Raw genomic sequence first — 13549 nt, 5'->3', positions numbered from 1 at the left:
AATCATTTCAGTCAAAAAGGCTGCTTTTTTTTCAGAAACAAACAATGCTATGGTTATCAATATGTCAATCATTGCTATTTCAAGAGTGAATCCCGCATTTATATGCGGATGTAATTCCTGAAACTCTGCAGCGTTTACGTGGCCGTTGGTCCTCCTCTTAACAAATTCTGAATGGATTATATATAGCATAGAAAGCGCACAACGAGCGCTCCCTTTATAATCACTAAAAAGCTGTCACTCATCTTCATCGCGATCTCTAAAACCAGGCCTATTAATAATGAAAAATGAGTAAGCCTAAATGTTTCCAATTTATGCAAGGAATACAAAAGCCCCAACATGGAGTGGATAGATATAGTAGAAAGATATATAGAGAGAGAAAATTACCCCACAAAAAAGTCAGTAAGAAGCTTTCTCTTCCCGACTGCGAGTGGAGGTTTATTATTCTCCATTTTTTAGCTAAAGTTAGCTTCACCAGAGCGGTGCCAAGCAAGCAGTCATGTCAACAATGTCATGCGCTTAGCAGTCTTTAGATGTGGGGCGGGGCGTTTACATTTTAAAGAGACATGACAACTAGCCTATAAACAAACTTAATATAAATTATTGTAAATAATTCATTCACGAAATTGACCATATCCACTGCATGAATTTAATCAGATTTGTCATTATTATTTTTACAAAAATAATCTTGGGGACCCTAATGACTTATGGGGGGTCCCGGATCCCCCCAGCCCCCCCCCCCCCCCATTAGAGCACTGCTTGTAGGCTATAATGTGTATGACTTGCTTGAACAAATATTTATTGTACACGTTCTCAAATATTTATTGTACCTTCTAACAGAAGTCCAGCAGGCACATAACTGGTCTGTAGGCTTGCTTTACAATGGAGAATGATGAGAATGAACAGTCCGTGGAACAGTTGAACCAAAATCAGAGTTGACGTCTCTAAATGCAATGTCAGCGTCAGTGACATTCAAAGGCTCAACTAAAGTGATGGAGACAGCGCGAGCGTGATGACGACAGATCTGGACCCACTGCAGCCAAACAAGGTCAGTTTCCTTCAGGGCGCTCACGAGACGCTCAGGAGATAACGCGCTGTAAAAGACAAGGCTATAATTGCCTCCTTCTTGTTCAGTAAAAGGATTGCGGCACTCAAATTCTTCTTCGCCACTACACAACTCAAGCTCTGGCGAGTAAATCCAAAATTTTTACACCCAGTGGCTTATAAAATTCATATTTTCGTCGCATAACGTGAAATTTGGTCGCATATGCGAGTGATTTACTCGCTATGTAGAGGGCTGTTGCACTCACAAAGAACAATTCCTATCCGATAAAATATTTTAGAGCGGAGCATAACTAAAAACAGTCACTACAGAAATGTCCATTACTTTTTAGGATCATGTTCATTTCCATGACTTTTCAAGGCAAGCAAATTACAATTTTAACATTTCCTGAAATGTCCATGCTTTCCACGGCAATGGGAACCCTGCAATGGCTTGAAATTAATTACGGACTGTAATTTTTTAAAGCTATTCACAATTAAATAACTTATACCACAGCAATAAATTACCTACAAAATGATGATATTTGTAAAGCAGTTTTCCTTGTAAAGCTGCTTTGAAACAAGCTGTATTGTGAAAAGAGCTATACACATACATTGAATTGATGTACTGTAATATATATATATATACTGTATACATATATGAAGTGTTTGTATACTCCAGGATATGTCCGTCTCCTTTTTTGGACATGAGGTAGAAGAATAAGTCCAAATGGAATATATCTCCATAAAGTGTGTGTCTATGATTGATGTATCAGTTTTATGCCTTCGGGCAGCGCAGTTTTTCTGGATAAGAAAATAGGCCAGCGAAGCCCCTTGACATTAGATGTCACACTGTTAGCAATATGTCCATGGACAAAGCATTATAATGCCTTTTCTTGTGCTCTGCAAATGTACAGTGTTTTATAGCAGTATACGGATTTGTAGAGCGTTCTTGATATGAGAGTGACAACAAATGTAATTCTAACAAGCATGACAGGAATATATGATATCTCTGAGAAGGAAAGGGGGAATTAGGGTAATATGGAATATTGGGAAATCTAAGACATCTATGATCTGATGTGCACATTTAGCTCAATCACAAGCAAGTCCATATAAAGGAATTTTTCGGGTTCAGTTCAAGTTAAGCTCAACTGACAGCATTTGTGGCATAATGTTTAAATACCACAAATAAATAAATAAATACTTTTGACTTGTCCCTCCTTTTCTTAAAAAAATAAATAAAACAATTCTGGATTCCAGTGAGTCACTTACAATGGAAGTGAATGGGGCCAATCCGTAAACGTTAAAATACACTGTTTCAAAAGTAGGCCTATAGCCACAAGATGTAAACAATATGTGTGTTAACATGATTTTAGTGTGATAAAATCACTTACTGACCTTTTCTGAGTAAAGTTATAGCCAGTTTTACAACTTCAATGCCATGACAACGTAATGCCTCATACCCAAAAATAACCATACAAACGACGATTTAAACAACTTTATATCTCATATAATGCAGAAGTTTTAACAGAAGAATTAATTTAAGTGCTTATATAAAATGATAAGCATCGCATTCTGTCTTTAAACCCTTCAAAAATTGGCCCCATTGAAGTTATTTTGTGGGTAATTTTCAGAAAAAGTCAACATTCCAACTTAAATGGGTTTTTTTTTTTTAATTATCAGTTCAGGTCAGTTCAGTTTTTACCCTTAAAAGCTGTGGATAAACTTTTTTTTTTTTCTTTTTTTTTTTAACATCTTGACATCATTTTTGCTCATTAAGGACAACTTGATTGTTGTTGTTTATTTCATTTAATTTTGTTTAATGAATTAAGCAAGGGTTGTAACACCAGTGACTGTAACACCTGTGACAAATTCTTTTAAAAGATTAATTTTCTAAAAGGGTGTCAGTAGCATCACATAACACACCCCACTGATCTGAATAAAATCAATAAATCGTACTATTAATCTTTTTTTTTAAATAAACAAAACAATAAAAGAGGGGGAGAGTAAAAATTACATTAATAGCTGTAAATGTCATAGAAGTGCTGTACCAGATGAAGAGGAAAAGGGTTTTTTTCAGGCCATTGACAAATTCTAATATATTTTCTAAACAATACTAATCATATTTTGATCTTAAACCTTTAAATTCTATTTCTACTACACTTAACTGAAATAGAATGAACTATTATTACCACTACTTTTAAAATCAATTTTGTCTATATAAATCAATGCAATCCTATTTACATTTGTTTATGACGACAGCTCCACATATTAGTTGTAGAAGACACAATTTCCAGAGGGTGGCGCTCTACATCCATGGAACACATGAAGTGCATTAAGAAACGGTCTTGGGCCCATAGAGATGCAACCATGATAAATATAGCCTACCATCGTTCACAATTACTTGAATTGTACTTTTCAGTCCTTGATCAAGGACAGTCGGACGTCTCCATTTCTTCCAAGATCTTAGATTAATGTTACTCACTTTTAATGTTAACCGGCCCATTGAACCGACCAATGGTTATGCTCTTCTCTTTAAATTAGAGACTAGCAAATTATAAATGTTACAGGCCCACTTTACACTTCCAGGTAAGCCTGTTTCGTCATTGCATACAAATCTCATTGAGAATGGCCTTTTGGGATTACTTTATATTAATTGCAATATTAGTTCATTTGGTGTAGGAAACTGATGTTTGACAACTTGTGTAAATGTTAAAGCTATAAATAAATTAATATATAAAAATATTAAACATAAAAAAAAAGACTTTAATAGGGTTCCCACTGAACAACAGCCAGTAAGTTACTGTACTGAACTGTCAAAATGGTAAATTGTAAAATTAAGGTTTGTGAAATAAACAAAAAATAAGTCGATTTTTAGGCAACTGATATACGTTCCAGTCTATCTGCATATCTCCCTCTCTAATCTCACAGGCGTATTTTATGACTTTTTCTCTCACACACTTTTGTTTTGCAGCGCGAGGTCTGCAATGAATGTTGTTTACCTAGCAGGTGGATGTGACGTCACTGACTTATAACATCAAAAAATAACAACATCCAAATCCGCGATTCTCTCTTTTATTATGTGTATGTGTGTGTGTGTGTGTGCGCGCGTGCAAGGCGCAATAATGTGTAATAACATCAGAAGCAGCTCGCTCACTTAATCGGTGGAGAAAGGTGGCGAGAAACGGCGACGTTGCCTCCATACGGCGCAGAGAACAGTGTTTGCAGTTGAAGTTAGTCCCGCTGGCGGAGTAATATTGTTAGTTATTTACAGTGCTGTTTATCGCACGCGCTCGTGATACACAAGATCGCGAGAAGAGTTGAATTATTATCGCACGCAAATTACACACCACCGCGTCTATCGGTCTCTAGCCATATCCCGGTAAGTTCACTCTCTTCCAGTATTTTAGGGCACATGGACATAGAGTTTGTCTTTGTTGTCTAATTTTTGCCTTGTTATTTTTAAAAGGCGTAATAAACAAATGAACAAACAACGATATTGATGACGCATAATACCCGCTGCCTGCTCCATACTGTAAAGAGCGATGGGTGATTTGTTTTATTTGAAAGACTCTCATCTTTACCTACTGTTGCAGAAGTTAGCCCTGTAGCTAGCAAGTTGTTGAGTTGTTCATTTTTGATTGATGAAACAACATTGTGTCGCTTCACACGCGTGACAGTGCGTTTTGTATTGGAAGTCGCGAGGCGTTCGCTGTCGATGTTAAAAGTTAGTGAGCAGAGATTTCTCTCGGAGCACGGTGTTGGATAGATAACGGGCTTTTCCCCACGTGTTCCCTCAACCACAAACAACAGTATTAGAAGAGAAACTTATACTGCTATACACTGTACATCTCGGACTCGGTGTGTGGAATTAAATTAGAATAAATGCTGCTTACTTTAGAATATCACTAGCTATATAGAATATCGTAACGCTTTTGCATGCAACTAAAACCTTTGGTCGACTCTGTCAGTCGGTTTGGAGAAAAGTTGCGAGCAAAGTTCAGAGCAAAAGCCTTCAGAATTAAGTGTTACTTCAGCAAAAGTAGTTTGTGTCTCAAAACCTAGCGAGCTGCTTAGCTAGACAGCATTTTGGGGCATTATAATGTGGTCAAACACACGTTTCCAAAAATGTTATCTGTGCATGCAGCTCACTAGGTTTTGAGTCACTGCCGGCGAGTGAAATTGGTCTTCGACATGATTGTGTTGTAATATATTGTAAGTGTCAGAGTTATAAGGGTCTGTCGCTTCATGTGTCAAGTCAGTGAAATAACCTAGACAGTAGTTACACACAAGCAATTTTACCTCAAAGTTTGGTAAAAGTTTTGTAAATGTAAAGAGGAAGCAAACATTTTAAACTCCATGCTGTTGCCTTTACTCTTCACTATGAAACAAAAAGTAGCATTTGTTTTTCCTCTAAAATTTCAGTTGTGATTTATTTATCATTGGCCTGAAACTGTCTTCACACAATACTAGAATTGCTCCCAATCTTGTTCATTTTTTGAGTTGGTTCTGAATATTTATTTACAAAATAAAACTATGAATTAAAGTAATTCAAGTATTGTATATAGATATAGATAGATAGATAATGGAATAAGAATTGTAGCTTTTTTTTAAATTTTTTTTTACATTTGCTCTTAGCATCAGAAGCCGTGGCTACATACTGATCAAATAAATCATTTCTTTTTAATGTGGAATGTAATTTGTAGTATTACATGGTGGAACAGAATTTACAATTTATATATATATTTATATATTAGATTTATGATTTATCTTTACCATATTTTATATTTTTCCCCCACATTGATTCTTTCTGATTTTTGTTTTTGACATAATTTTAAAAATAATAATAATAATAATAAAGGAAGCAACAGCTGCTTTAACACCGAGGGCTGGTAGAGCTCAGTTCTTTGGATTAGTCATTGTCTGAGGGGGAAAAGACAAAAAAAAGAAATGCTTTTTTTTTTTTTTTTTTTTTTTTTTTTTTTGTAGTAGGAGAAGTAAAGTAAACAGCCTCCAACAAGCAAAGCTTGACAACCCAGATTAAGAAAAACACTGGAGATCAAACAGTGCTGCTGCTGGCCCGTTGTCATGAGCTGCTTGAGAGAGAGACAAAGAGAGGGAGAGAGAGAGACACTGTTTGAACAGACACTGGAGTTTGCGTGCTCACTTATGCAGAAATGGACCTCTGCAAACGCAGACTGACCCAGGATTAAAAGCACTGGCTGAACTTTTCTTGGCAACTTTTAAGCCCCGGTGCTAAACGGCAGGTGGGCCTGAGTTATTTCACCCATTTTTTCAGGCACCGCGGCAGAATACTGTACTCACAATTACCTGTTGTAGAAAAATCCAAGCCTCCATGTTGTATTTTTTTAAATCTGGTGAAATCATATTTCTGTTACTGGCCTGAAATAGTTACACTCCAAAAATGTTTTGTCAAGGAACCTAAAAATGTTCTAAAATTACTGGTTTTATTCATTTAAAAAAATATTAATTTGTAGGCCTTGTACTGAATCAACCTAGCTTATGTACACTCGGTTACACCAACAATATTTTTTTCAGAGTGAGAGATAGAAAAATGACATGTGTACACTTGTAGTGTACCAACATCTATGTGCAACATGCTACTTCATCATTGTATTACAGGAAAAGCATGCACATTTTGCATTCTTATATTTTCAGATTTACTCGCAATTGTGCAAACGGAGCCCAATGACTCAGTGCAAGGTTTACGGCATGGAAAGGTTACAGACATGTTACTGTAGTCGAGAAAAGTGCATTTAAGGAAACTAATCTGAGGACCTTAGAGGTTAAACCCAGTACTCTGTATAATGTGTGAAGTTGTAATATCTGGACAGTAAGGTGGGAAAGAGGTTGCTGAGTCCCAAGTCCTGCTGTGTCCCCGTTTACAGAGTGGCTTTCATGCTGGGTTGGCCAGATGCTGCATGGCTTGCATGGTTTCTTTGGCAACTCTGGATGCCGTTGACGTGCAGTACGTTGTTTAGTGTTAATTATAGCTGCCTGTTGTCACCTCAAAGTCACACTTAGGAATACAAGTAATTTATTATTTTGTTTTATGCAGTTTATGGGTGAATTATATGGGTGGACTGGCAGTCGTCACTTTCTTTCTTTAATATCTTACCTGCTCAATTTAAATAGTGTGTGTGTATATATATACACACACACACACACACACACACAGAGACATACATGTATATACACCAATCAGCCACAAAATTAAATCCACCTGCCTAATATTGTGTAGATCCCCCTCGTGCCACCAAAAGAGCGCCAACCCACATCTCAGAATAGCATTCTGAGATGCTATTCCTCTCACCACAATTGTACAGTGCGGTTATCTGAGTTACTGTAGACATTGTCAGTTTGAACCAGTCTGGCCATTCTCTGTTGACCTCACATCAACAAGGCATTTCCGTCCACTAGAATTGCCGCTCACTGGATGTTTTTTTTGTTTTTGGCACCATGCTGAGTAAATTCTAGAGACTGTTGTGTGTGAAAATCCCAGGAGATCAGCAGTTACAGAAATACTCAAACCAGCCTGTCTGGCATCAACAATCAACCATGTGATTATCTAATCAGCCAATCATGTGGCAGCAGTGCAGTGCATAAAATCAATTAATGTTCACATCAACCATCAGAATGGAGAGAAAATGTGATCTGAGTGATTTGGACTATGGCATGATTGTTGGTGCTAGATGGGCTGGTTATATATATATATATATATATATATATATCTCAACTGCCTAAAAGCAAAATAATAAAACACTTGTACACTGTATAATACATATAATACTCTCACACACACATATACAGTATTTACTCTCTTTATATATATATATATATATATATATATATACACACACACACACACACACACACACACACACACACATACATACATGCATGCATACACTCAGTATATGTATATATGTACAGTTGAAGTCAGAAGTTTACATACACCTTAGCCAAATACATTAAAACTCATTTCACAATTCCTGACATTTAATCATAGAAAACATGCCCTGTCTTAGGTCAGTTAGGAGGAACAGTTGCATCCATAATAAGTTGGATGAAGTCAACCAATTATAAATGAAAGATTTTTCAAAATTCTTCATTTTGAGTGTAGATATGACCAGACTGTTTACACAAGATGCCATATTGGTCATTCTAGACTTTTATGTTTTTATTGAAAGGTGAAGTGCCACCAACATGTGATTTCTGTCCATAAAACACATTTTACTGGAGTGTCCTACTTTTAAAGTTTTTTAGTGGATGTTTTCAAAAATGTCTTAATTTTTTATAAAATATTGAAATGAAAGGTCTTATATAATGTTCATTGTGTATATTACTGTTTTATATACTATATTGTGTTTATTACCTTTTAAAACTACCTTGATCTTGCCATGAAAATAGCCAGTGATGCTGATACGGCAATAAAAATAAAATAATAAATTAGGTCAGTTATGATCACTACTTTATTTTAAGAATGTGAAATATCAGAATAATAGTAGAGAGAATGGTTTCTTTCAGCTTTTATTTCTTTCATCGCATTCCCAGTGGGAAGTTTGCATACACTTTGTTAGTATTTGGTAGCATTGTCTTTGAATTGTTTAACTTTGGTCAAACATTTTTGGTAGCCTTCCACAAGCTTCTCACAAGTTGCTGGAATTTTGGCCCACAGAACTGGTGTTACTGAGTCAGGTTTGTTGGTCTCCTTGCTCGCACACACTTTTTCTGTTCTGCCTAAAATTTCCTATCGGATTGAGGTCAGGGCTTTGTGATGGCCACTCCAATACCTTGACTTAGTTGTCCTTAAGCCTTTTTGCCACAACTTTTGGAGGTATGCTTGGGGTCATGTCCATTTGGAAGACCCATTTGTGACCGAGCTTTAACTTCCTGGCTGATGTCTTAAGATGTTGCTTCAAAATATCCACATAATTTTCCTTCCTCATGATACCATCTATTTTGTGAAGTGCATCAGTCCTTCCTGCAGCAAAGCACCCCCACAACATGGTGCTGCCACCCCCATGCTTCACGGTTGGGATGGTGTTCTTCGGCTTGCGAGCCTCACCCTTTTTCCTCCAAACATAACAATGGTCATTATGGCCAAACAGTTACATTTTTGTTTCATCAGACCAGAAGACATTTCTCCAAAAAGTAAGATCTTTGTCCCCATGTGCACTTGCAAACTGTAGTGTGGCTTTTTAATGGCAGTTTTGGAGCAGTGGCACCTTCCTTGCTGAGCAGCTTTTTAGATTATGTCAATATAGGACTCGTTTTACTGTGGATATAGATACTTGTCTACCTGTTTCCTCCAGCATCTTCACAAGGTCCTTTGCTGTTGTTCTGGGATTGATTTGCACTTTTCGCTAGGAGACAGAATGCGTCTCCATCCTGAGTGGTATGATGGCTGCGTGGTCCCATGGTGTTTATACTTGCGTACTATTGTTTGTACAGATGAACGTGGTACCTTCAGGCATTTGAAAATTGCTCTTTCTTTTGATCTTCCCATGGTGTCAAGCAAAGAGGCACTGAGTTTGAAGGTAGGCATTAAATTACATCCACAGGTACACCTCCAATTCAGTACACCTCATATCAGAAGCTAATTGTCTAAAGGCTCATCATAATTTTCTGGAATTTTCCAAGCTGCTTAAAGGCACAGTTAACTTAGTGTATGTAAACTTTTGACCCACTGGAATTGTGATATAGTCAATTAAAAGTGAAACAGTCTGTCTATAAACAATTGTTGGAAATATTACTCATGTCATGCACAAAGTAGATGTCCTAAACAACTTGCCAAAACTATAGTTTGCTAATATTAAATCTGTGGATTGGTTAAAAAATGAGTTTTAATGACTCTAGCCTACGCGTATGTAAACTTATGACTTCAACTGTATGTGTGTGTGTGTTATATGTATTATACAGTGCCAGTCAAAAGTTTGAACACACTTCTTATTCTTTATTACTTTTTCATTTTAAAATAGCATAGTTATCAGTATAATCAATAGTAAAGTCATCAAAACGATAAAAAAAATAAAATAAAAAAAAAGTATGGAAATATTGTAATGGCCAAATAAATCGTAAACGAATCGAAAATAACTTAGATTAAGCAGCAACTTCATAATGTATCCTGGGATGCTATTGTAACAAATTGAAGGAGTTCACATGTATGAATAATTAATATTTTTCTACAAAATGTACTTATTTCAAACTTAAGCATAAACCTTTTTACATCAAAAACCTTTTAAGATCACGAGAAACAGATTAAGTCAAGTGTGTCCAAATTTTTGCCTGTTAGTGTACATGTATTCAAGTTGGAAAACTAGATTGAGTAATTAACATACTTTCTATACAGTAAGGAAAGGTCACGGATTCATGTTACAGTTAATAAATAAATACGGTTGATCTGTAGCTGTAGTCACCCTGGATGTGCTTCTATTGGATTGTAAAGACAGATGGATTGGATTAGAAAGTGGACGAAATGTTGAAATGGTGTGATACTCATAAATCCCTTTATGCCAGCTGTGAAGTTGACAGCTGAGCTGGGATCAGTTTCTCACTGATCTTGCCCTGAAGAGCAGCAGCCATATGCCTGGATTTTGGATTTTTACTGAGAATCCTGAAGCAAAAGGAGGCTGAGCTTTCCAGTAAATTCAAATCACTGCATTTATAGACCTTTATGTCATACATGCAAACATTTTAAAAATTTGCTTTAGGATTGAATTCAGTTTAAAGGGAAACAACCAAAATGGCTTACACAATTTTAATCAGTTTTCCACCTTTTTTCAATTTAAGTCAACATAAAATGGTATTTGCAATCTCTTTAATGTACAGCCTGATCATGAACATTTTGTGAACATGGATATATTTTAGCAAAATGAAATTGCATGCCTTATTACATGCTGCGCTGCAGGGGCGCAGCAAGGGGCGCCAAAAGCGATTGAAATGGTGTTGTAATCAGAGTTTGTAAGGTAAATATTAGATGGAGGTTTTAATGGAATAGTTCACCCAAAAATGAAAATTCTCTCATTATTCACTTACCCTGAGGCTATCCCAGATGTGTATGACTGTCTTTCTTCAGCAGAACACAACTTAAGATTTTTAGAAAAATATTGAAGCTCTGTAGGTCCAACCCGATCTCATGAAAATTCGTACATAATTTACGAGTTGGCTGTTTCGTATGGTGTTGCACGATGTTGTTCGCATAAACTCTTCATCTTCATCACGTGCAAATTCCCGGATGTCTAAGGTGGAAGTAAGCATGAGTTCGGCGCACAAGGCGTTAAGGACATACTTATTAATGTTATGCCCTTTTTCAAACCCCTTATCTAAACTTAACCAATCAGTAGAGTGTGTAAACATAATAGGAAGCTGTTGTGTGTGACAGAAGCAAGTAATTGTCATGTATTAGATGGAAATGATGTCCAGTGACGTCATTGGCTGTATTGAAAGTCGTAGGAATTCAAACGAGTGCAGTCGCACAATATAATTCGTGTTAGCCAACTTTAGAAAAGTCGTATGAATCCTGATGATGTAAGTAAACTTTAAATCGTTGATTCCGGCCAGTGCTGGAATGCTGTTTGAAATGAACTAACTCTTGCGTGACGTTCGTTCCTCTGTTGTATACAAAGCGCGTGCTTCCGACTTCTGGCCTGAACGCGCCATAGCGTGTGTAACATTGGTGCGTCGACTGCTGGTTAATAAAGTTAATAAGTTAATAAAGTTTTATGTAACACTTCAATGGAAAGGAGGAGGCGAGAACCGGCTTGATAATATAAATAATAGTTTAATGAGAAACTTAAACCAAAAGACACACACACAGGTGTCGGACAGCTGTCCGTAACTCACTCTCTCTGTCGCACCGCTGTTCTCCGGTCGGCCTTATCCCTCTCGGGCTTCATCAGCTTAATTAGGGGCCGGGTGTGCAGAATCACGACCCGGCCCCGCCCTCCGCCCTGCCACATTCCTCCCTCATTCTCTCAGGCATGGCATGGCGTATATCCCCCCCCCACCTTCCCCATGGCGTACATTCCACCCGTCTGCTGGCAGGTCATCCCCGTCTACCTGGATCAGGGAGGGGACAAGGGGAGGGAAACAATAATAACACAACATGCGGTACCTACTCCCTGTAACGGATCGTACCAAAAAAAAAAAAAAAAAAACACACAATAATATTTAAAAGGGAGGGAAAGGCCAACGCGGCAGCGGGAGAGAGATCGAAAAATAAATACATAATTTACTTCCCGGTTCTCCGATACGGCGTAGCTTGGTCCTCGGCCACTCCTCCACCCTCTAGTCGACAACAGCCGTGCCTCCCCGAGTGGACCTGAGGCAGTCCTCCGGCCCCTGGCGGACGGAATACCCCGCCACATTTTCGGTGGACGGAAGGGGTCTCCCCCATCCCTGGCATTGATTCTCCTGCTCCTGGTGGTCGGCCAGGAGCCCCTCCCCACTCGCGGTCGGCGGTCTCAGACCCCGCCGCATTTCAGCGGCTGGTAGGGGTCTCCTCCGCCCCTGGCAGCGGCCCTGACCGCTTCAGGCGGTCGGTTAGGAGCCCCTCCTCCCCTCGCGGTCGGTGGCTGTTCCTCCGCTCTCAGGCGGCCGGGCTCCTCCGTCCCCCGGCAGATGGCCGCGGCTGCTCCGTTGGGGTGGATGGTAGTGGCGAGGACTCTACCACGGCGCATCCCTCCTCCTCCCCGGGTTGCGGCACCATTGTAACACTTCAGTGGAAAGGAGGAGTCGAGAACCGGCTTGATAATATAAATAATAGTTTAATGAGAAACTTAAACCAAAAGAAAGTGTCGGACAGCTGTCTGTAACACACTCTCTCTGTCGCACTGCCATCTCCAGTTGGCCTTATCCCTCTTGGGCTTCATCAGCCTAATTATGGGCCGGGTGTGCGGAATCATGACCCAGCCCTGCCCTCCGCTCTGCCACATTTTAATTATCTATTTGTTTCTTACACCAACCTATGTATTTTCTTCAGAAGACATTAATTGATCGACTTAGTTGTGTGGATTACTTTTATGCTGCCTAAATATGCCTTTTGGTCCATCAAATAGCCAGCCTGTCAGCCTGATGGCACCAGTTTACTTGCAATACAAGGACCTACAGAGCTTCAACTTAACCAAAAGTGTTATAAAAGCAAATGAGAGCTAAACAAAACGGACATCCTTACCCTAAACAAACACCTAAACCTAACCAATATTGTCCAAAAACAAAATGCAAAATAAAAAGCAAATTCTTTGAAGCAACCACGTCATTTAGTTTAGCTTCTGACAATTTTGTCTCATGTGTTAGCTTGTGTGTTTGAAAAATAAGTGTTTATGAAGACATAATCAGCCATTGTATTTGTGATTTGTGTGAAAGTGAATAAAACGCACAGTTGTTGTAGCGCCTCTGGTGTTAATTTCACCAGGAAACTGCGACGAAAAGTCTAACATGGCATGTGAATGTCAGTTTGCAAAAATGTAGAAACAGAATGTTCAATGTG

General features: G+C 38.3%; 1 protein-coding gene across 9 annotated transcripts in view; it reads left to right on the top strand.

Annotated features, from left to right (window-relative positions):
* The first annotated feature begins 4151 nt into the window (after window positions 1-4151).
* The window catches only part of LOC127449108 (forkhead box protein P1-B), a 258227-nt gene continuing 248829 nt past the window's right edge, over window positions 4152-13549 (top strand). For 6 of the 9 annotated variants that reach the window (XM_051712285.1, XM_051712284.1, XM_051712279.1 and 3 more), the window contains exon 1: window positions 4159-4420. The gene's annotated coding sequence lies outside the window, so the exon portion shown is untranslated. Of the gene's footprint in view, window positions 4421-13549 lie in introns of all 9 variants that reach the window. The other 3 variants (XM_051712292.1, XR_007898662.1, XM_051712289.1) reach the window with 3 other exon arrangements.

This window comes from Myxocyprinus asiaticus, chromosome 12 (assembly GCF_019703515.2).
Source record: "Myxocyprinus asiaticus isolate MX2 ecotype Aquarium Trade chromosome 12, UBuf_Myxa_2, whole genome shotgun sequence".
Classification (NCBI taxonomy): domain Eukaryota; kingdom Metazoa; phylum Chordata; class Actinopteri; order Cypriniformes; family Catostomidae; genus Myxocyprinus; species Myxocyprinus asiaticus.
This window is presented reverse-complemented; position numbering and strand designations above follow the sequence as displayed.